Source organism: Eriocheir sinensis, chromosome 41 (assembly GCF_024679095.1).
Source record: "Eriocheir sinensis breed Jianghai 21 chromosome 41, ASM2467909v1, whole genome shotgun sequence".
Lineage (NCBI taxonomy): Eukaryota > Metazoa > Arthropoda > Malacostraca > Decapoda > Varunidae > Eriocheir > Eriocheir sinensis.
Genome location: NC_066549.1, coordinates 6521920 through 6529389, shown reverse-complemented (window position 1 = coordinate 6529389; position 7470 = coordinate 6521920). Strand labels below are relative to the sequence as shown.

At 41.5% G+C, this 7470-nt stretch overlaps 1 long non-coding RNA gene across 5 annotated transcripts in view; it reads left to right on the top strand.

Annotated features, from left to right (window-relative positions):
• Nucleotides 1-1747: 1747 nt before the first annotated feature.
• Nucleotides 1748-7470, top strand: part of LOC127009567 (uncharacterized) — a 35156-nt gene continuing 29433 nt past the window's right edge. Inside the window, exons 1-2 of one of the 5 annotated variants that reach the window (XR_007762059.1) lie at nt 1807-1872; nt 3719-3843. This is a non-coding gene — a long non-coding RNA (uncharacterized LOC127009567). Of the gene's footprint in view, nt 1873-3066; nt 3844-7470 lie in introns of those variants that run through there. The other 4 variants (XR_007762058.1, XR_007762057.1, XR_007762056.1 and 1 more) reach the window with 4 other exon arrangements.

The window sequence follows — 7470 nt, the reverse complement described above, 5'->3', positions numbered from 1 at the left end:
TTTTTTTGGGGGGGGGGTGGAAGCAGAAGGGGTGAGGTTTTTGGGGGAAAGCAGGGGGGGCCAGGTTAAGTAGAGGATCACAGCCCACTCCTAATGTTATATTTTTGTATGAGGGCAGGAAGTATTTTCGTATGCATGAATGTACTAATAGCTGTGATGTTTTGTATTTAGGCTTTCTGTAATATGTTCGGTGTATTTCCTTCCAACACAAACAATGCTCAAGTCTACGTGTTATGTAATCATTATGAATTCATGTACACAAACTAAACCAGAAAGATAGATAGATAGGTAGATAGATAGACATGGATAGACAGATTATATGGATAGCAAAATGGATGCATAACTTTGTAAATAATTCTGTAAAGCAACTAAAGGGAGTGAAACGATCCGTCACTTCGCAGTAGAACGTTTTTTATTGGTTTGTTTACAACACTGCACCAACTGTGAGGGATTGGAACAGTGTAGAGTTTGTTAATAAAACTGAACTGTATAACATGAAGAATATTTTGTTCCTCGGTGAAAGAGTGGCCCTCCATGAACTACTACTACTACTACTATTACTACTACTACTACTACTACCACTACTACTACTACTACTACTACTACTACTACTACTACTACTACTACTACTACTACTACTACTACTACTACTACTATTACTACTACTACTACTACTACTACTACTACTACTACTACTACAAAAGAACTTCTAAAAAGTGGTACGATGCAAGGACTCGCTGTAAAAGCTGTCATTCTTATTCACCTCTTTGCATTTCGGTCGCTATTGTAAGACACTTTCGGCTCGCACATCAACTATTTCCAGAAGCCAAAAAGATCATTCGGGTCCTTGTGAGTGGTATTTTAGGTTCATGGTACAGGAGGAGGGTCAAACTACCACCAGGGTCATAAAACTACCCGTGGAAATGCCTCAACAAACTCCTACGAAAGTCTTGTCAACTATGTGTGCTTGGGCGCCGAAATGCTTAATAACACGACCCTTTGAAGCGGTATGGAATGTGATTTCGCTCGTATATCGTGTCAAAATCATGTGTTGTATTCGGTGAGCGAGTTTACTTCATATTTCCTCAGGTTCTTTCACTTACCCACCGGCCAATGAAGGTATACACACATCTATTCCTGTCTTGTAATGAAAGTTGTCTTGTGTGTTGTTTTGCTTGTTTTGTTGTCCTGTTTGTCTTGTTTCTTGTCCTTTTTGTCCTGTTGTCCCTAGTGCGCATGCGTAGTGGAAATCGGAGCGACTTATTTTTGCGAGGAGGCATTTTTTGCAACATCACCCTGCCCTGCGTTACCAGATTGTCGTACTTAGCCTCTTATGTTTTCCGATTTCCGACCCAAAAACTGTCTCCTCCACTCCAATAACTACATTTATTTATAGTTACCGTTGAAAGGTTTAATTATTAGTGTCTTTTTGCTGTAGTTAAGTGTCTAAAAACGGTAAAAATACAATGGTGGATACGATAATCTGGCAACGCTGACGCCACCCAGTGTGAAGCGTGTAGCGAGCACCGCTGCCAAATTGTCGTGCTCAGAGCATAGTATTTACCGGCTTACGCATAACTATAGCCAAGAAACATCAGGAATTAACTATTTTAACGATAAATATAAATGAATCTCGTTATTGGGAACCAGTAGACGGTTTTTTGGGTCGGAAGTCGGTAAATATAAAAGGCTGAGTACGATAATCTGGCAACGTTGGTAGCGAGTGTGGCACAGCGGAGGACTCCATCAGTGTTCATTTTCTTTTCCTAGTGGGTCCGCTTTAGGATCCTTAGCAGTGACCAGCCAGGATGTAGGACTAGGAGGCTTCACCAGTGCACTCCCCATTTCCAAGAGCTCGTGGGGCTGATCGTGGTAAGCGGCGTCTAATGTTTACATCGTTACTGACACACACCTCGGCGGTCAGCAAGGAAACTATAATGAAGGAGACTATTGTATTATTATAGTCTCCTTGTTTAGTCTCCTTGGTGGCCACGGTGTTGTATTTCTAAACATTTCGGCCCCCAAGCACACATTTACCAAAGTTTTCGTGGAGCTTCGGTCATTTCTTTGGGTAGTTATATGACCCTGGTGGCAGTTTGACCCTTCCTCTGAACCCCTAAAAGAACATTCATGAGAACCTGATTAGTCTCCTTTTGGGCCTTTGAATATAGTTGATGCGAGAGGCGATAGCGTCTGATAATAGGCTACCGACCGCGGCGTTGTGTGGTGGTTAGGGAAATGTTATGCATCATATTGGAAAGCACATTGGTAGGGCTAAAGCATTTGTTAAATAAGTTTTTTGAAATTCTAAAAAAAGTTTTTTGCGAATTTATTCGATTTTTTACCCTTTCGAGTCACTTTTTGAGCCCAATCGCTTATTACAAACTATAGCTCTTTCATTTTGCCGTCGATTGATACCAAAAACATTTCTGTAGCCCCAGAAATAAGGGAGTTATGGCGATTCGCACCAAAGCGGTTGATTTTCCAAAATTCGCGGCTTAATGACAAGGGCGCCGCAATATCAAGAGTCCGCCGTCCATTACTTGAGATGTCACTGGCATTATTCAGGACAGCAATTGAGTTGTTTGCCAAGCACAAAATGGAAAAGGCAGGCCCAGGCGTCCGTTAACGCTATCCGGCAAGTGTGCAGGCAACTTTCTCCACCAGATAATTTTCTTTTGGAAATTTTTTACCCGTCGGACGTTCGTTTAAGCTATCCGCCAAGGTGTGACTCCTCCATTTGATAGTCATTGTGATCGTGCTGACCCCTATTTCCCTATTTCTAGGGAAAGCCTGGATGGCGTCGTACCCAATAGTGTTACCCTTTTGTACTTCTTAATGGACAGACAAGTAGTTAATGTTTTATTTGTAAAATCTGACGTGTCACATGCTTGTTTCAGTGTATGCGAAATGTTGTAAGCAACTACATTACCTCTATCGTATTTCAGACTTGTTTGGACATGTAAAGTACAGTAAATAATGTTGGTAAGGGGAGCCCTGTGCAGTAGTAGGCTATTTCCTGGACCCAGGGGATGAAATAAAATAGTTCCGCTTTAAACAGATTATATTGACTACATACAAAATGCCGTTCTTAATTTAAGGATTTTAAAGGAAGAGAGGATTCGGTACATTTATCATATTATTATTATTATTATTATTATTATTATTATTATTATTATTATTATTATTGATCACACGTTTACTAACACAGCAAGCTACAGACGCCTACTACGGGAGGGCCTGTTGAAGAGAGAGAGAGAGAGAGAGAGAGAGAGAGAGAGAGAGAGAGAGAGAGAGAGATTAAAAGTAAATCATAAATACATAATGATTGATATATAGACATCTTTTCATTTACATTATATATATCACTCGACATTACTAAAACGTTAGTTTTCTATCTGTTTGCGAACGACCAAAAAATATAATAATTATTCAAATGTACGTGTGTGTGTGTGTCTCTGTGTGTGTGTGTGTGTGTGTGTGTGTGTGTGTTCACTGTTGTACGCTGACACCGTTAAGTTAGCCTCGTTAACCAACTCGACAACTTTGTGTTTATGCTGGCGCTGACGCGGTCAACTCTATGAAAGGGTGCTGCAGGGGACGCCGCCATCACTGCCCCCAGCGGAGCGTCAGGCGTCAGGCGTCAACTTCTGAATCATCGTGTTTATCAGTCTCGAGTTTCAATTTTCTTTCTTTTCTTTATTTACTCCGTCTTCAGGTCTGACAGCCGCGAAGTGGGCAACGCGGTGGAATTTGCTGGTCGCGGGGGTCACTAGTGTGTTTGGGCAGTGGTAAGGAACACGAGGAGAATAAAGTCGACAAGGACAGCTTCCACACACGTCCGTGAGTCCCTGCAGTGCTGCCGCGGCGCATGGTACCCGCGGCAAGGACGCCTTACGGTCAAAGTTTAACAAAATTAGGGACATACTCTTTGAGATGCTAACAGTTTCGCGAGGACACAAGTAATTTGTTTGACAGATACAGAATAAGTCGTGACAAATTTTCAGTAATGAATTAATATTATTTTGCGTATCTTTTACATGAAAGGGAATGCTTGTTTTTGTGCAGCACGTGTGCGTCGCTGACCACTGCCTGACGCCACGCGCTGACACCAATTTAATTTTTTTACGCTAACGACGTGAAATTTCTCGATCGTTTACGCTGATGCTGAAAGCGCACCTATGTTCTTTGACGCGCACAACAGTTTGTGTGTGTGTGTGTGTGTGTGTGTGTGTGCCACTGAGGGGTGTGGCGTGAGGGTGTGAGTCCCCTGGTGTTCACAGTAGTGTTAACCCCCGAGGAACGCGAGGGGGAAGAAGCTCATTATGAAGCCGTATGAGAAGCGGCTATTTTGCCATTATACATAGTGGACTTATAGATATGCATACATGAATGCTTGTATACATACATACATACATACATTCATGCTAAATGCATACAGAGAGGCGTACATACTCTTATACATACATGCGTAAATACAGACATACGTACATACATACAAACAGACATACATGAGAGAGAGAGAGAGAGAGAGAGAGAGAGAGAGAGAGAGAGAGAGAGAGAGAGAGAGAGAGAGAGAGAGAGAGGCGGGGGGAAGTAAACGAACGAAACTACTTCAACATCCTTATCACGATTTTCGGAACTAGGCAGCGAGGCCGCAGATTAAGCTGCACCAGTGATGTAATACATTTTTTTATTACGTGAACTTATAAAACGCTCATTATAACCCGACTGATCTCCTATTTGGCATTTGGAGATAGATGATGTGAGAGGCGGCAGCGTCTGGAAATACCGACTTAAGAGTGTATAGGCCTAGCTGTATGTTGTAGGCTCATCCCCACTTTCCTCAACCAATTCCTTTCCCTCTCTCTCCGCTCTCCCATATTACCTGCCACATGGAAAGGACCCACTGAGTTTTAACAAGCATAGAGTAGAATGAAGCGATATATTGGGAAGAGGAAAGATAGTAAAAGTGTATAGCTGCATGGTATAGGCTCATCCCCACTTTCCCCAACCAATTCCTTCCCCTCTCTTTCCACTCTCCTATATTACCTGGCACATGGAAAGGACCCACTGAGTTTTAACAAGCTTAGTGTAGGGTGAAGCGATATATCGGTCCGCAGCTGTACGTGTCAACCCAGCTACACGAAACCATATTCACACGAGACTTATGGTATAGAACGCTATTGAGCCTTCCTTTTTGTATGACAAGTAGCACGTGAAGTTATCTGAAAAGCTTGACTCTTAATGCGTTCGAGATGACACCTGTGTAAATGAAAGGTGTGAAGGTCTCTCTCTCTCTCTCTCTCTCTCTCTCTCTCTCTCTCACGACAGGTAAAAAGTTTAGGTAAGTTTATTTCTTCATTCACACGCTCAGAACTGACTCACGCATTGCATTTGATTACGTCCTGTTTATCGCGTTATGAAATATTATCAGGTAACTTAATTATCTCTTCCTCTTCTTCTTTCAAATCTCTCTTTCACAGTGCTGCAAACTTATCACTCAGTCGGTTTGTGCTTCCATTTTCTGTCTTTCTTCTTTCTGTTTATTTGCTTTTGTTCGTTTACTGTTACTCTATTCACACTGTTTTGCCTTCATTTCTTATTTACAACTTGATTTTCTTCCTTATTTCTGTTTTTCTGTTTTTGTTTCCTGTTACTCTATTCACACTGTTTTTCCTTCACTTTTTATTTTACAGCTTGATTTTCCTCTCCTTTCTGTTTATCTTTTTGTTTATTGTTACTCTATTCACATTATTTTTCCTTCACTTCTTATTTACACCTTGATTTTCTTCCTTCTGTTTATTTGTTTTTGCTTACCGTAACTCCAATCACACTATTTTTTCCTTCACTGTTTATTTTACACCTTGACTTTACTCTCCTGACGCATTTATTATTGAAGTTTCTGGCTCATATCGCTTATTGTTCATTCCTACTTTCCACCTTATTTTTCCTTCACCTTATTTTAATCCTCTCTTGACGCATGTATACTAATTTTTGTGACATAAGACCTTCCTTCCGGCCTACCCACAAATACAGTTATTCCTAAGTGACTTCAAACTCACCACTGGCGTTCTCTTCACTCGCCTATATTATCCGAATCATATGAGTTCCACCTTTCATTGGCTTTACATTATTTCTTTCACTACTCGGCGTTATGCGTTCAGTGGCGACTATCCGTGAGCCTTTACCACTTCAATATATTCTCGCAGTAACGTTTGTATTCAGCACAGTGGTGGCGTTTGTGCGCGCTACCACATACATCGTGCACCAACGCTTCTTGATTTGGTGTGTAGGGAGGCAACGTTAGTGACTATTTCGTTCACGTTTACTGTCTTGTACACTCGTAGATATAACGTTATGGCGTCACAGGAGTGTTTGTTCGCTGGCACTGCATCTTACGTTCACTCACTGGCTCCGTTGTTTTCCTATTATCATTCACGGCGCCTGTTTATATACGGTGACGTTCATGTACGCATTATACTCTCGCATTTGTAAGTCCTGTTTATACCAACTCGATTCTGTTCTCACGTGAGCATTGTTTCTTTTACATCCCTTTTGTTCATTTCATTTAGTCACTTTTCTTTCTACTTTTGATATTTTTTTCGCTACACTATCATTACACACACACACACACACACACACACACACAGGAGTAGTGGAGGGGTTATCTTCCTAACTCTCCTTCCTCCACTCTCTTCTCTGCTTATTTTTTATTCTTTCTCTCACTTCCTCCATCCCTCCTCCATTACGTTATACCTCATGCATTGGCACACAACATTGTACATTCATTACTATATATCTTATTTTACCAGTAGTTAACCTCTTCCTCCTCTTCCTTCTCCTCCCTTTCCATCATTCATGTACCCTAGTCCCGCATTTTACAGTGAAAGAAAATACTTTACACTCTGACTCGGTGGTGGTGGGAAGGAAGTACCGGACAACAGGGGACTTTCAAAGCTGCTTAAATGTAGAGGGCAGCACCGTCTTGAATCTTGAGTCGTATAAGCCCGCATTCTTAAACGTACCGGCACCTCAGTTAGCCTATTTTGAAAGCCTCTCGTAGAAATTGCTGGGATTTTCATGAACCGTTTCGTGATCCTGGTGATAGTTTTACACGACTTATGCACTGGGAAAAAAACACCCATAAAAAACCGTTTAATCTTCTCTGTGGCCTTGGGAAATAATCGCAACAGGAGCTCAATAGGTTTAATTAATAGTCGCTAGCGGGCTTCAAGTAAAAAGACCGGGAAGTACCTACAGTGCTGCCCTCTATAGAGAAGAAATTTAAGGAGTCCCCGATTATCAGACTCGTGTAGAAGTAGATTTTTGATGATTTTTAAGGCCAAGTTCAGAAGGTTGACTCGACATATATATTACTCATTGAGGGGGCAAAATGCAGTCCTCACACGAGCGTACCAAAGTTTTAAGTGTGGGGTCGGAATGTGGTGGTCATCTTCCACATCAAAT